The sequence below is a fragment of the Lacerta agilis genome, chromosome 3 (genome assembly GCF_009819535.1).
Source record: "Lacerta agilis isolate rLacAgi1 chromosome 3, rLacAgi1.pri, whole genome shotgun sequence".
Taxonomy (NCBI): Eukaryota; Metazoa; Chordata; class Lepidosauria; order Squamata; family Lacertidae; genus Lacerta; species Lacerta agilis.
This window is the reverse complement of record NC_046314.1, coordinates 1,252,934-1,267,127: the sequence shown is the minus strand read 5'-3', so window position 1 is coordinate 1,267,127 and position 14,194 is coordinate 1,252,934. Positions and strand designations below refer to the sequence as shown.

Genomic DNA, 14,194 nt, shown 5'->3' with positions numbered 1-14,194 from the left:
CCAAAATCCTTCTCAAGTTCGTCCAAGCTGCTGATTCCATCTCCATCCACCTCCTAGCAGCTCAGCTCCACTTTGTTCCCAGACTTCTCGTACTTTGTTTCTCATGGCCAAACTGGACACGGCAGCTTTGTGTCTTCTTTTTCTTTAAATAATTACAGGTTGTGGCAGGTGCGATTCTTATTGGGAAGGCTACGCACAAGGGCGGGAGACTTATCTTTTCACTCTCCCACTGCAAATGCAGATTGTTTGGGGGCGTATGGGGCTCCTGCGCTTCCCCCCTTGGCTTCCCTACACAGTTGGCAGCTACAGCAGAACCTGCACAACCTGTGACCTTCCCAGGTGAAGGTCGCCCACCAGCCACAGACGTAGTTTGCCAGTTGCTTGGCAGCTGAGTCTGGAGTCATGGGCAAGTCTCCAGACGTATACCAAGGCCAGTGAAGTGAATTTGGTTCTGCATGTTGTGCAGGCCGAGCTACAAGAGTCCCCCAGGACTCTTAAACACATGTATTTGTGTCTCCTTAAGAAAATCAGCTTTCCTGGCCCTCCCAAAGGTGTCTCATCTCAACACGATCTTCTCCATAGCTTTCACTAAGTCTCTTCTTCACAGGGATCTGGCCTTCCCTGCCCTCCCACCAACCCACAAACAAACTGAGCAACTTTTTCTGATTAAATGCTTCCAATTCAAAACCAAGGTTAAACACTTAACATAGTGTTAAGTAGCAGTTTATGCAATTGGGACAACTTTGATTTGTGCAAGAAGACACTTCCCCTCTCTCCCTGCCCCCACCCCCAGCAGATTTAGAAATGGTACCAAGTGAGCACAGTAAGAAGGAAGAGAAGTCTCACTGCACAAGCAGGAGTCGTTTTGCTTGCACATTAATTTAGTTGAATACTGCCCAGTTGCCTGGAAATTGAACTACTGTTATGGGAGATGTAGCAAATTAACATCGTCAGATGATAAGAAGAGCACAGTATTTTTCATTGAAGTACAGCTACAAACCTAAGATAAGTTTCTGGAAATGCGATGCTATAATTTATTTATTTGTTTGTTTGTTTGTTTATTAAATAGACTCAAGGCCCCTTGCAGCAATATTGTGAATACAATACAGTAAAACAGCAATAAAATACCAAGTAAAAACACGAAAAGCAAGGTGAATAAAACATTAATAATACCAATATAACAAGGAGCTAAAACTTACTGCGAGATACATTTCAACTGAATTTATGTAAAATAGAAAGCTATCCACATCTGGAATTCAAATTTCTCTTTAAAATCTATAGACTGGGATCAGTAATCTGGTTGTGCCTGTAGCCTCATAAATGTTGGTGACCCTCAGCCAAATTTCCATACCTCTAAGCACAAAATTCAGCTAGCAAAAATAATGGCAGTCAGGTGCTGAAAGTTAACCCTGAAAATGTAACTGGAGATAAGCTTGAATTATTTATTGAAATTCCATTACATTACTTGCTGTATTAGAAGCCGGGTGAATCTGCATCTAGTGCAAATACTGAGCAAGAACCCTTTGCTCATGGGAGAAACAACCATAGACTCTGGCACTCCAGTCTGAAACATTTCCTGAGAAATAAGTCCAACTGATTTCAATGGGATTTACATCCAAGTAATATCTTTAGGATTGAAGCCTAAGAGTGCATGCCCATAAAGACGAACTGGCTGGGGGAATATAGAATTCCTATTGTGTGGGTGGCACTTGAGAGACCCTTCCACCAGTGGAGATACACTGGAGCACATCTGCACTGCTGGCAAAACTCCACTAACCTGGTGGCCAGAGATGTGGATGGAGCAGAGGAGGAGGAGATTTGCCCCAGATCTTACAACCATCTTGGCTGTGAGTCCTGGAAGACCTCCTCCCTGCCTTGCTGGCTTGGGCAGGGGTTGCCCAGACTGACTCTGGCTACAAAGGCTGAGGTCACTGAACAGAATCTTGGGCTCGGGTATTGCTGGTGGGGTGGGTGTGTTTGAGGAGGGGGTGTTGCTGTTATTGATATAAATTCTGATTTATGTGGAAATTGTTCCGTTTGGTTGTGTACTTTTTGATGTTTTATTTATTGTTTATGACTAGCTGTGTTTTGAAATGCATTTCCCCCCTTGTTGTAAGCTGCCCTGAGCATGGTTTTAACTGTGGGAACGCGGCACACAAATAAAATGATGCCCGCATGTATGTACACTCCCCTTGAGCTCTTGCCACTCCACCACAGGTCAGGCAAAAGGCACATTTCACTCACTGAGCTCAATGGAGCAAGGGTGGAAACAGTTCCGAAAACCCACTGCCCCATCTCCCCTCATTGTCATCATGACAAAGCAGGGTTTGGCATAATTCTGGGCCCAGTCCTAGCCAGTGAGGCCTGTGCCACAAAGATCAGCAAATGGTTAGTTATTTAATTTAGCCTTGTGGTTGTAGTTTTACTCCCACAGAGAAGTCTCATGGGATTTTCTGTCTCAGGAGCCAAAATAACTTGGGTGCTGTGTCCAGGCAGGGGTTGTCCTATTTCTAATTCTAAAAAGGCTCCGAGCTGTAAGAATTGCAGAAAGGGTAATTGGTGTTAGCTTGCCTTCAATAGAGACAATTTATGCTACCCGAGTTAGGAAGAGAGCAGAGAGAATTGTAACAGATCCTTTACATCCCGGTCATCATCTGCTTGATTTACTTCCATCTGGACGTCGCTACAGGACTTCATATACAAAATCGGCCAGGCACAAGAATAGTTTTTTTCCCTTGTGCCATTAAATTGTTAAATTCGTAGTTGTATAGCTGAAGGGGAGGTAAAATATGGGTGGGGTTTCTTTGCTTCTTTGTATTGTGAGAGGAACGGTGTCTGTATGTTTACATTGCAATGTAGCCGAAACAAATTCCAAGTATGTTGGAAAATGTACTTGGCCAATAATAAATTATTCCTATTCCTAATTGCAGCTCACGACTAGCAGTATGGAAGCCCCACCATGAGGCCACCCCTTGCAGGAGAGGCTGTGCAGCAGGAGGCTATGTCACACAGGCCCCCGCATCATGCTCCTTAGAGGATGGCCAAACCTGTACAAACAACAGCCCTCAGGCATTCTATGAATCCAGAACTATGACACATGAGGGAGAGGGTGCAGAGCCAAGCACTCCAGCTGTCATCCCCATCACCCTTGTGACTGTCTGAAGGAGCTCGTGGAGGCTCCTTCAGGAAAGTCAGGAAGCATGTGGCATAGAAACACTATTTGGAGCTGACTGGAGGAGGGAGGAGATAATATTACTGAAGATAATGGGAAATATTGAAGGCACGAATGCAGACAGTTTCAAAAAGGAAGAAAAATGGGAGGCACCTAAAGTGTGTGGCTGCATAAGGAGCTTACAGATGAGCTGAGAGAGTTAAGAAGGGCATGTACAAGAAATGGAAGAAGGGGGAAATCACAAAGGAGGAGTATACACGAGTAGCCAACAGTTGCAGGGGGAAAGTCAGGCAGGCTAAAGCTCAGAATGAGTTCAGGATTGCAAGAGAAGTTAAAAATATTAATAGAAGGTTTCTTTGGCTATGTCTGAAGTAAGAGGAAGAACAGGCAAGTGGTATGTCCTCCGTGTGGAGAAGACGGAGAAATGCTATTAGGGTGACAGAGATAAGGCGGAACTACTCAACACCTACTTTGCCTCTGTCTTCACCCAAAAGGAAAGCAATGCCGAACCTGGTGATAACAGAATAAATGATGGAAGGAAGGAGCTGCAGCCAAGATAGGAAAAGAGGTAGTAAGGGAACACCTCGCTACTTTAAATGAATTCACATCTCCAGGGCCTGATGAGCTGCATCCAAGGGTACCAAAGGAGCTTGTGGATGTAATCTCAGAGACTTTGCCTATGATCTTGGAGAATTCTTGGAGAACAAGTGAGGTTCTGCAGACTGGAGGCAGGCAAGTGTTATCTCCATCTTCAAAAAGGGGGGGGGGGGAGAAACCCAGGTATCTATTGACCGGTGAGCTTGACATTGATACCAGGGTAGATCCTAGAACAGATAATTCAACAGTCGGTCTGTGAGCATTTAGAAAAGGATGCTGTGATTACCAAGACTCAGCATGGGTTTCTCAAAAATAAGTTATGCCAGACCAGGGGTTGTCAACCAGGTCCCTACTGCCCTCTAGTGGGCGTTTCAGGATTCTAGGTGGGCGGTAGGGGGTTCTACGGCACAAGCTGAATCCTCCTTCCATCAAGCACTGATGGGGGGTAAAGAAATTTTACCATCAAGAAAAATGCATTAGTGGGCGGTAGGTATAAAAGGGTTGACTACCCCTGTGCTAGACTAATCTCATTTCTTTTCTTTTTTTGATAGTGTTACCAGCTTCATTGATCAGGGGAATGCTGTGGACATAGTGTATCTTGATTTCAATAAGGCTTTTGACAAAATTTTGCATGATATTATTGCAAGGAAGCTGGTAAAATGTGGGTTGAATGAGGTAACTGTTAGATGGATTTGTAGCTGATTGACTGACCGAACCCAAAGCGTACTCATTAATGGTTCCTAGCCATCCTGGGGGGAAGTGACAAGTGGGGTGCTGCAGGGCCCATAGTCCTGGGCCCATTGTTGCTCAACATCTTTATAAAAGACTTGGACAAAGGAATTGAGGGGATACTCATCCCAAACTGGGAGGGGTAGTTAATGCCACAGAAGACAGAATCACAGTTCATAATGACCCTAACAGGCTGGAGAACTTGACCCAAACTAACAAAATGAATTTCAATAGGCACAAAGGTCAGGTTCTGCACTTCAGCAGGAACAACCAGCTACATAAATATAAGACAGGGGACAGCTGGCTTACAGAGCTATTAGTTGGCTTCCTAGTAGTACATGTGAAAGGGATCTAAGGGTCTTGGTGGACCACAAACCTAACAAGAGTCAACAGTGTGATGCAACAGCAAAAAAAAGCTAATGCTATTCTAGGCTGAATCAACAGAAGTCTAGTGTCCAGATCAAGGGAAGTCATAGTCCCACTCTATTCTGCCTTGGTGAGACCACACCTGGAGTCCTGTGTCCAGTTCTGAGCACCACAGTTGAAGAAGGATATTGACAATCTGGAACATGCACAGAGGGCGGCAACCAAGACAGTCACAGGTCTGGAAACCAAGACTTATGAGGAAAGGTTGAAGGCGCTGGGTATGTTTAGCCTGGAAAAGAGGTGACTGAGACTATGTATGATAGCCATCTTAAAATATTTTAAGGGCTGTCACATGGAAGATGGAGCAAGCTTGTTTTCTCCTGCTGTGGAATGTAGGACTTGATTCAAGGGCTTCAAGTTACAAGGAAGGAGATTCCGATTAAACATCATTAAGAACTTTCTGGCAGTAAGAGCTTTTAGACAGTGGAACGGACTCCCTTGGGAGGTTGTGTACTCTCCTTCCTTGGAGGTTTTTAAGCAGCGGTTGGATGGCCATCTGTCATGGATGCTTTAGCTGATATTCCTGCATTGCAGGGGGTTAGACTAGATGACCCTGGGGTCCCTTCCAATTCTATGATTCTGTGATTCTCCTCCTCCCTCTTCCAGAAATGGCATTTTGTGTGGGGACAGAAGTTGGTGGAAAAGTAATTTCTTTTACTCAGCTAGTGTTTGCTTGAAGCCAAAGCTTAGCAGAATACAGAATAGGCAGATATACAGTGAGAGGTAAAAGATGTTGATCAGGAGATGATGTTCTGAAAAGAAAGTAGAGATTAATAAAAATACTGAAACTCGCTTTCCTGGGGCTCCCACAACCTGTGAGAATCTTCTACAGTGAAACCCTTTTCTATTCAGGTGTCAAATGATCAGCCACTATGACTAAAACACCCAATGAACCCAGCTTGCATAATAATCTCTAACAATGGCTCATTACAACAAACGGGGGGGGGGGGGGAATATTTATTCTTTTGATATGCGTCCACATCTGTGTGAAGTAATCTGCCCTTTCAGCAGCAAAAAGAAAAACATTCGCACCACATGCCTGTTGACCATCACAAAAGGAACAGAGAACTAGAAAAAAAACGGGGGCAAACAATAGCAGCATTTCTGTCAAAGGCCAACCTCTAGCGAGGAATGCAACCCTTCTTACAATGCACAGGTAAGGGCACATGGACCCCCAAGAAGCACATGCCACTGCTCTATTCTCCTGTAGCTTCCATTTGTCATCTAATAGTCCATCATCTCCTTGGCCACTTTCAGCTTCTGATAAACTTAAAGTGTCATATTTTTACGTGTATAAGACAATGTTTTTTTCGCTTAAAAAAATTAGTCAAAAATGGGGGTCATCTTATACACGGATGGTGAATGCACATGGGGGCTGGAACCACCAATCATCACACTTACCACTAAATATAAAGGGACCCCTGACCATTAGGTCTAGTCGTGTCCGACTCTGGGGATGTGGCGCTCATTACGCATTACCGGCCGAGGGAACCGGCGTACAGCTTCCAGGTCATGTGACCAGCATGACAAAGCCGCTTCTGGCGAACCAGAGCAGCGCACAGAAACGCCGTTTACCTTCCCACCGGAGCGGTACCTATTTATCTACTTGCACTTTGATGTGCTTTCGAACTGCTAGGTTGGCAGGAGCTGGGACCGAGCAACGGGAGTTCACCCCGTCGCGGGGATTCGAACCGCCGACCTTCTGATCAGCAACCCCTAGGCTCTGTGGTTTAACCCACAGTGCCACCCGTGTCCCTTACCACTAAATGTACAGGTGCTCATTACCGTAAGAAGGCAGAGTGGGTGTGTGGGTGTGCACGCACACACATGCGCGCGCACCAAGTGGCAAGTGGGCTGCAGGGCGTGGAGCCACTGTCCTTCCAGAACTGTGGGCAATCTCGGGTGTTGGCAGGGCCTGCTCTGCTGCTGCCCACGTGTGCACACACACAACCCGCCTCAGGCGCCAGCAGGGGTTGCTATGCCAGTGCCGGTGCTTTGACTATTTGGTAAAATATCAAAGTTGTTCTGTTGGATGTTTAAAATATTAATTTCTTAATTCTGGGTTTACAAAAATAGGGGTTGTCTCATACATGGGGAAATGTGGTAAGCTCAATTGTTGTTCTGAATGCTCACTGGGGCAAGATGGTTTGAGCATATTGCTCTGATCTGACTGCACTGGCTGCCCATTAGTTTCCGGGCCCAAATCACAGGGCTGGTTTTAATGGTCCTCTTTAACTAGGCCTTTGGCTGATAAGCTTTCCAGGGTTTCGTCACAGGGACACTCCCTGCTCTACCTGGAGGCGTCAGGGATCAAATCTGGGCCTTTTTGTATGAAATGAACTTTGGTACTTCCCCATAAACAATAAATAAATGCACTGGATTCCCATGGAGTCTTTGCAAGATATATCATTCATTACCAGCTGTCATCACAGTAATGGGACTTTTGTTAATTGCACAGTATATATCAATACAGTGCAGAGCAGTGTTGAAAGTTGTAACTCCAGAAGAAATACGGTTTACAACAATGGATTCAGAAATGAAGGTTTTGCTGTTGGCAATTGCACTTATTTCCGAAATACCGCTAGAGAAATCACTTCCATAGTGTATCCTTGCTTAATTTTTTAAAGAAGAGGTGCTGATCAATCCTGCCTGGATACTGCAGCCTTCCAAATCCCAAGCCCACATCCCCAGTATGTTCGCACTCTTGTCTCAGCGACGCCAGTGCTGGTTCGGTCATGTACTTTGAATGGACGATGGCAGGATCCCCAAGACGTGCTCTATGGGGAGCTGGCTTCAGACACCATGCCAACTCGCATGCCACAGCCACTGCCCAGCCAAAGGAATGCACACGGCAGATAGTCAAAAGGGGACACTTCCAGTCACTTCTATGGCTCCAAATACCCCTCCCCAACACACACACACGCCAGTCGAGCATCTAGGCAGCTATTCCCAGGTCTGCACTTTATGGAACAGTTGCAGCAACAGGGGGCCACTTCCCCGCCACCAGTTTATGTATCTGCCCCCGACAGGCTGTGTGCACTTAGCCAGAGACTACAGCTGCATGGAAGTTCCCTCTGCTCTTCCCCCTTCAATCCCCTCCTGGTTCTGGGAGACAGTGGTGCAGGAGAAGGTGGGGAAGCCCCCAGCCCTTCCCTGACTTGCCTCTTCCTCCTCTTCTTCTGACTCATCCTGGGCTCCATCCTCCAACTCTGAAGCTTCCCCTGCCTCTCTCTTGCCTCCTGGCTAGCACAGGTTACACACAATTCACTGGCCCCTCTCTCCCAAGTCATACTCCAGGCCCCCTTCCCCCAGGGCACACTTGCTAGCATCCTGCCAGTCCCGCGCACCCTGTGTTACAAAAATGTCTGCAAACGTGACATGAAGGCTGGCAACATGAACCCTGTCATGTGGGAATCCCTTGCAGATTACAACAGCATCTGCAAAATCAGGTCTGCCAAACATACTATACTATAGCAATAAAACAGCCATGTTTTCTATCAGTCATTTATGGTTTTTTAGTGAAAAGTACATGTTAAGAAGCAACGTTCTCCCCTGGCATATTCGCAGAACTGGGGTTTCATCCTCCCTCACTTGAAGCCAAAGGAAATATTTGCCATTTACTTCAGAGTAGTCCACTCACCAAATGACTATACTCTAACCATGCAATTGTCGACCAAACTGACAGTGACCCTGGACTTCCTATCATGAGAAAGAGCGTTTACTGCTGACCTTCTGCAAAGTCCCTCCAGTATATTTTTGGGATGCAATGTGAAATGATCCCTGTGACATTTACTGTAATGGAATGACCTCTGCCTTCTCCTCAGCCTCATACAGTTCCAGGAACTTCACTTCCATCACAGCATCATGACACAAAAACCGGCACTACAGTTTAGAAGCATGCAGATAGCAGTGACATAGACACCGTGCAAGCACAAGTGTGCACAGAAAAAGTAAAATTGCTGGGAACTATTGTGAATGATTGCAGCAATTGCAATAGTAGGATGGAACCTCTCCATGTCTTGAAACCCTTGCATCCAAAGCCAAGCACCTATCCCTTTGCACTAATGCAGTCAAACCTCGGTTGTTGAACGTAATCCGTCCTGGAAGACCGTTCGACTTCCGAGGATCAAAGGGTGGTCGGCAAAGTCAAGGGAGAAAAAAGAAAAAACTTCCCGGAAGCCATTCATTTGGCTTCCGAAAATCATTCAAAAACCGGAGCAGTTACTTCTGGGTTTTCAGTGTTCAGGAGCCAAAACGTATGATAACAGAGAAGTCCGGGAGCCGAGGTTTGACTGTGGAAGTTCAGGGTCACTACAAGAAAATAACCAATAGATTGCCTGGATTAAAGTCTTCCGAATGTCTCCTGCAAGGGAAGCCAGTTCCCCGTCCAGTGATGCTGTTTACACAGGTCAGCACCCTCAGGCTTGGAAAGTAAACTGCTACTGTGCCTCCTCCATCATTGTTTCTCTAGTCCCCTTGTAAACCCTTCCCTTCCATCTGCTCTGGCCAGCAAGACTTTATTTATTAATTTGATTGATTTATACACCAAAAAGAATGACCAAAGTGGTCTATAAATATTGCACTGGATGCCTGTATATTTGGGCAAGAGAGGAAGGCTAATGGCAAAACAGGCAAATCAGATTTAGGGCAGACAGTGATACAAGGAGAGTGAGGGCACAGCAAGAACAAGGAAGGGGTTTCAAGGGGGCAGAGCATGTACTCTGTGCGCAGAAGGTCTCTGGTTCAGTCACTTGCTTCTTCAGTTAAAAGATAACAGGAAGCAAAGCTATGAAAAAACCACCGCCTGAGATCTCAAATAGCCACAGACTGTAACCATGACTGGGTTAGAAGGAGCAAAGGGCTCATTAAGATGACTTTTAAATGTTCAATTCTCAGGCCAGAAGAAAAACTGCAACCTTGGTTAACTAAAATTACAAGCCCATTGACATAATAAACTTAAGTAAAAGTAAATAATAATAATAATAATAATAATAATAATAATAATAATAATAATAATAATGACTTAACTGGTAGGTTAAATGAGTGTATTACCAGGGAAAGAGTTCCAGGTATAAAGATTGAAAAGATAGAAATGTTGGTAATGGACTTTGTTGGGGAGAGAAAAATCATTAGACAAGGATAGGATGTTGAATGACCAGCTAACCAGTTTAGCTCAAGATAGTGAAAATGCAAGGTACAAAAATTTCAGATTCTATTTCTCAATGGAAACATATTTTTATAACGCGCCAAATATCTATCTATGCATTACTTTGAAAGAGAATTTCCACATTATTTTGTATTGTTTGATGAATAACTCTACAAAAACTGGCAAACCATATATATTCAAATCAGCAATATTTGTTGGAAATGAGGGGAAGATGTGCTGTTTTCATTCAAAACAACTGGATATTCCAAACCTGTTCATTCCCTCTATATTTTATTGCTTTTATTAAAGCAGTTATAATTAACAAAAAATTGGAGTTAGTAGGGAGTGTTTTAACAGCAGCAAAAATAATAGCCACTTTAGGCATCTCCAAACAGAGGAGCACAATCAGTCTCTAGGAGCCAGAGGACACAGGCTGTCAAAACTTGTGAGGTAGTTTAGGCTGGCAAAGTGACAGGTCCAAGGTTAATGAGCATCATGAAGATTTGAACCTGAGTCTCCCTTGGTCCTGGACTGACACTCTAACCCAGGGGGTCAGCAAACTTTTTCAGCAGGAAACTGTCCCTCAGACCTTGTGGGGGGCCGGACTATATTTTGAAAAAAAATATGAACGAATTCCTATGCCCCACAAATAACCCAGAGATGCATTTTAAATAAAAGCACACATTCTACTCATGTAAAAACACGCTTATTCCCGGACCGTCCGCGGGCCGGATTTAGAAGGCGATTGGGCTGCATCCGGCCCCCAGGCCTTAGTTTGGGGACCCCTGCTCTAACCACTAGACCAGCCTTCCCCACTCTTCCCTCCAGAAGTTGTTAGACTTCAACTTCCACCAGGCAGCGAGGGCAATTGTTAGGGACATCTGGAGGGCACTGAAGTGCCTTGTCTCTAAGCGTACACTTCAGAAGTAGCCACACACTTAACGTAAGAACACAAGAAGAGTGCTGCTGGATCAGGCCAAGGCCTCATGAAGTCTAGCACACAGTGCTCACCATGGCCAACCAGATGCCCACAAGTGCAGCAACACTCTCCCCACTTGGGATTCCCAGCAAACAGCCTGCAGAGGTTTCTGAAAGAGGAGGTGAAACAGTCACAATGGAATGCAGCCACTGGGAGTTTTTTCCTCCATTTGGAGAGGGGCTTGTCAAGTAAAAGGGGATTGTGAACTCTGATGTATATAATTACAGGTAGGTAGCCGTGTTGGTCTGCCATAGTTGAAACAAACAAAAAAATTCCTTCCAGTAGCACCGTAGAGACCAACTAAGTTGGTTCTTGGTATCTGAAGAAGTGTGCATGCACACAAAAGCTCATACCAAGAACAAACTTAGTTGGTCTCTATGGTGCTACTGGAAGGAATTTTGTTTGTTTGTTTCTAATGTATATAACTTCAGGACGGGGGCATGTCTGTAAAATGTGTGGCACATCAATCCAAAGAAAGCTCGATATCCGTGTCCTGTGGCCTGCCGATGCCTTGAAAGCATCCCTTACACAAGCCCATGTTTCTGCAGTACCAGGAGAGCAGCAAGAGCAAATCCTACTGGGCTCCTATAAATATCTGTCAGAATGCTTTTAGAACTGGTGGGCCACAAATTGTGCAGGCCTTTTATATGCCATTTAAAAGCCAAATGTTAGGAACATTGTTATTGACTTTTGCTTTAGCACCAGCTGCCCATAACCCAACAGAATAGTTCGACAACCAAAGTACCACTGTACTCTTTGGTTTCGGTGAGTCAACCAGCTACAAATCCGCCCAACAGTTACCTTGTCCAGCCCACATTTTAGCAGCTTCTCTGCAATAATATAATGGGGGACTTTGTCACAATGGCCTTAAGATACAATTGTACAGATCTGTCTCCCAAAGTAGGTGGATTATTTTACTGCCGAAACATTCTCCATTCATACAAAATATCTAGATAAGTGTATATGAGAATTCGCATGAATGTTTAAAGCACCTTTTAGCATCACTTGCACTATGAATCGTAACATGTATTCGCAGTGCTTCTTTTCTAGGAAAAAAAAGTTGCTGGTACGCACCATTATCCTCTCCCCCCCCCACCCCCTTTTATCTCTCATACACTGAGGGATGGGGATATTAAAAAGAACCTATTTTAAATAGGGCTGGTGAGCTGAAATGCCTCCCCCAACTTAGCCATGCTTCCCCCCTGCTGCCATCGTGGGAGATGCTCCAAACTTACCACCAGCAGTAATTGCACTCCTCAGCGTCTCTCAGTAGCAGGAGGCAACCATCATTTTTTTCCTTTCCAGCAGACTACAGAATGAGGACAGGAAGCATTCTCCCTTCACTCTGGGGGCTGCTGGGAAGAAAACAAAATGGTGTTTCCCAGTGCTTTTCTTCTAGAAATAGAAGGTGCCAGTACTGCTTACACCTGAGTACCCTCAGAAAAAGCACTGGTGGTTTCCCAGGCTCATCAGGCTCCAGGAACAGCAGCACCCCCAGACCCACAATAATCATCATCATAATAATTTGTTATTTGTACCCCACCCATCTGGCTGGGTCTCCCACAAAAAAATAGGTCATGGAGCGCACAGAGTTTTGGTCCTCCCATAACACCACCAGTTGGAGACAGAAGAACTTCTGTCTCGGCCCTAATTTTATATCAGTTACAGATTTGTACTCACACTGCAGAGACAGGAAACTGTGGGTGCAATCCTATACCCCAGATTTATTTTCATTCTATGCCATCCTTCCTCCCAAACAGGAGCTCAGGATGGTGTACAATGTATTTAAAAAACCATTACAAAATGTTTCACAATAACAACAAAATTAAAAATGCATCAATTCTTAAAAAGTACAGTGTCATATTTACAGTTGCTGGATCCTTGATACATTTAATTCTCAAAAGACACAAGTGAAAAAAATAGATCTTAAGTGGCTCTTGAAGAATAGCAGGGAAATGAGGGGGAACAGCCATATTTCCCCGGGAAGGAGGTCCAGAGTCTCAGTGCTAGCTGGGTGGTAGCCCTGCTATAAAATCCTGCCTCTAGAGGTGCCCCCATCAGCAGAAATGCATTGGTGCCAGGTCACACTATCGACCACCAGGGCAACCCAGAACGTGCCAGGAAGAGGGTCAACATGTGCCAATTCCTGCATTTCACCAGACCTTGGTCCTGCCCCAATTCTTGGCATGACATTACACTGATTTTGGATGTGGTAAAGGTAAAAAACTCAATAGTGCTCCCCACTGCCTCCTCCCCTGCCCACACTGTCAGGACAGAACACAGGATTCAGACAAACTCTAAAACCAACCAAGCACATCCACAGCAGGACGCAGTCATCAGATGATGGGGTGCCTGGCATGAGCCCATCTCTCTCTGGCCTCTCACTTGCACGCTGACCACGCAAGGGGAGACTTGGGTGGGGGCAACCAGAAGGGCACTGGACAGAAGCAGCCTGGTCTCGTGACATACCTATAAAAGTGTATTGATAACATTTCTCTTTCCAGAATCCTTATGGATACTTTGCATCAAACACACTAAACCCCCTCCATTCCTGTAAGTGGGGGGTCAAAGAAAAATCACCCCACACAGGTATGCAAGGGAAGAGGGGGAGCAGAACTGCTGCAGATGTATCCCACTTCCTTTGCCATATGTGAAAACTGTGCCTTGCCCCTAACAGCTGGGATTGGGGCCTCCCAAGCAGCAGACACAAGGCTAAGCAGGTGCTCTCACCTGCAGGTAAATAACAGCATCTCTCCTCCTACCATTGCAACGGCCAGAGGCATTTGCTTTGGGCCCACAGAACAGAGCAGTTCCAAGACACACTTCACCTTCTTCAGGGAAGGCTCCAAGGGAGGAACGTTGAGCCACACAAGCAGCAGCACTCTCTACCCATCACGTCCTCGCAAACCCCGGCATGCGCATCCAGAATGAGATACCATGTGCTGCAGCCACTGCTGGTTGCTTTCTGGTGCCTGCCTGCCTTGCTGTTCTCCCTTTGCTCTCCACAGGGAAAAGGGGCAGCACGCACCACAAACACATCCCACTTGCCCAGACCACATGATGGGAGCCACACGCTTTGACCAGCAGCATTTCCTGCTGTTTCTCTACAAGGATGCCAGCCTACTCATCTATGCAGGCCCCATGA

General features: G+C 45.5%; 1 protein-coding gene across 3 annotated transcripts in view; it reads right to left on the bottom strand.

Annotated features, from left to right (window-relative positions):
• CLIC5 (chloride intracellular channel 5) overlaps window positions 1–14,194 on the bottom strand; it is a 52,087-nt gene that overhangs the window by 21,324 nt on the left and 16,569 nt on the right. The window contains exon 1 of one of the 3 annotated variants that reach the window (XM_033145589.1): window positions 12,285–12,303. The exons of the other annotated variants lie outside the window; for them this stretch is intronic. The gene's annotated coding sequence lies outside the window, so the exon portion shown is untranslated. Of the gene's footprint in view, window positions 1–12,284; window positions 12,304–14,194 lie in introns of those variants that run through there. 3 annotated transcript variants of the gene reach the window in all.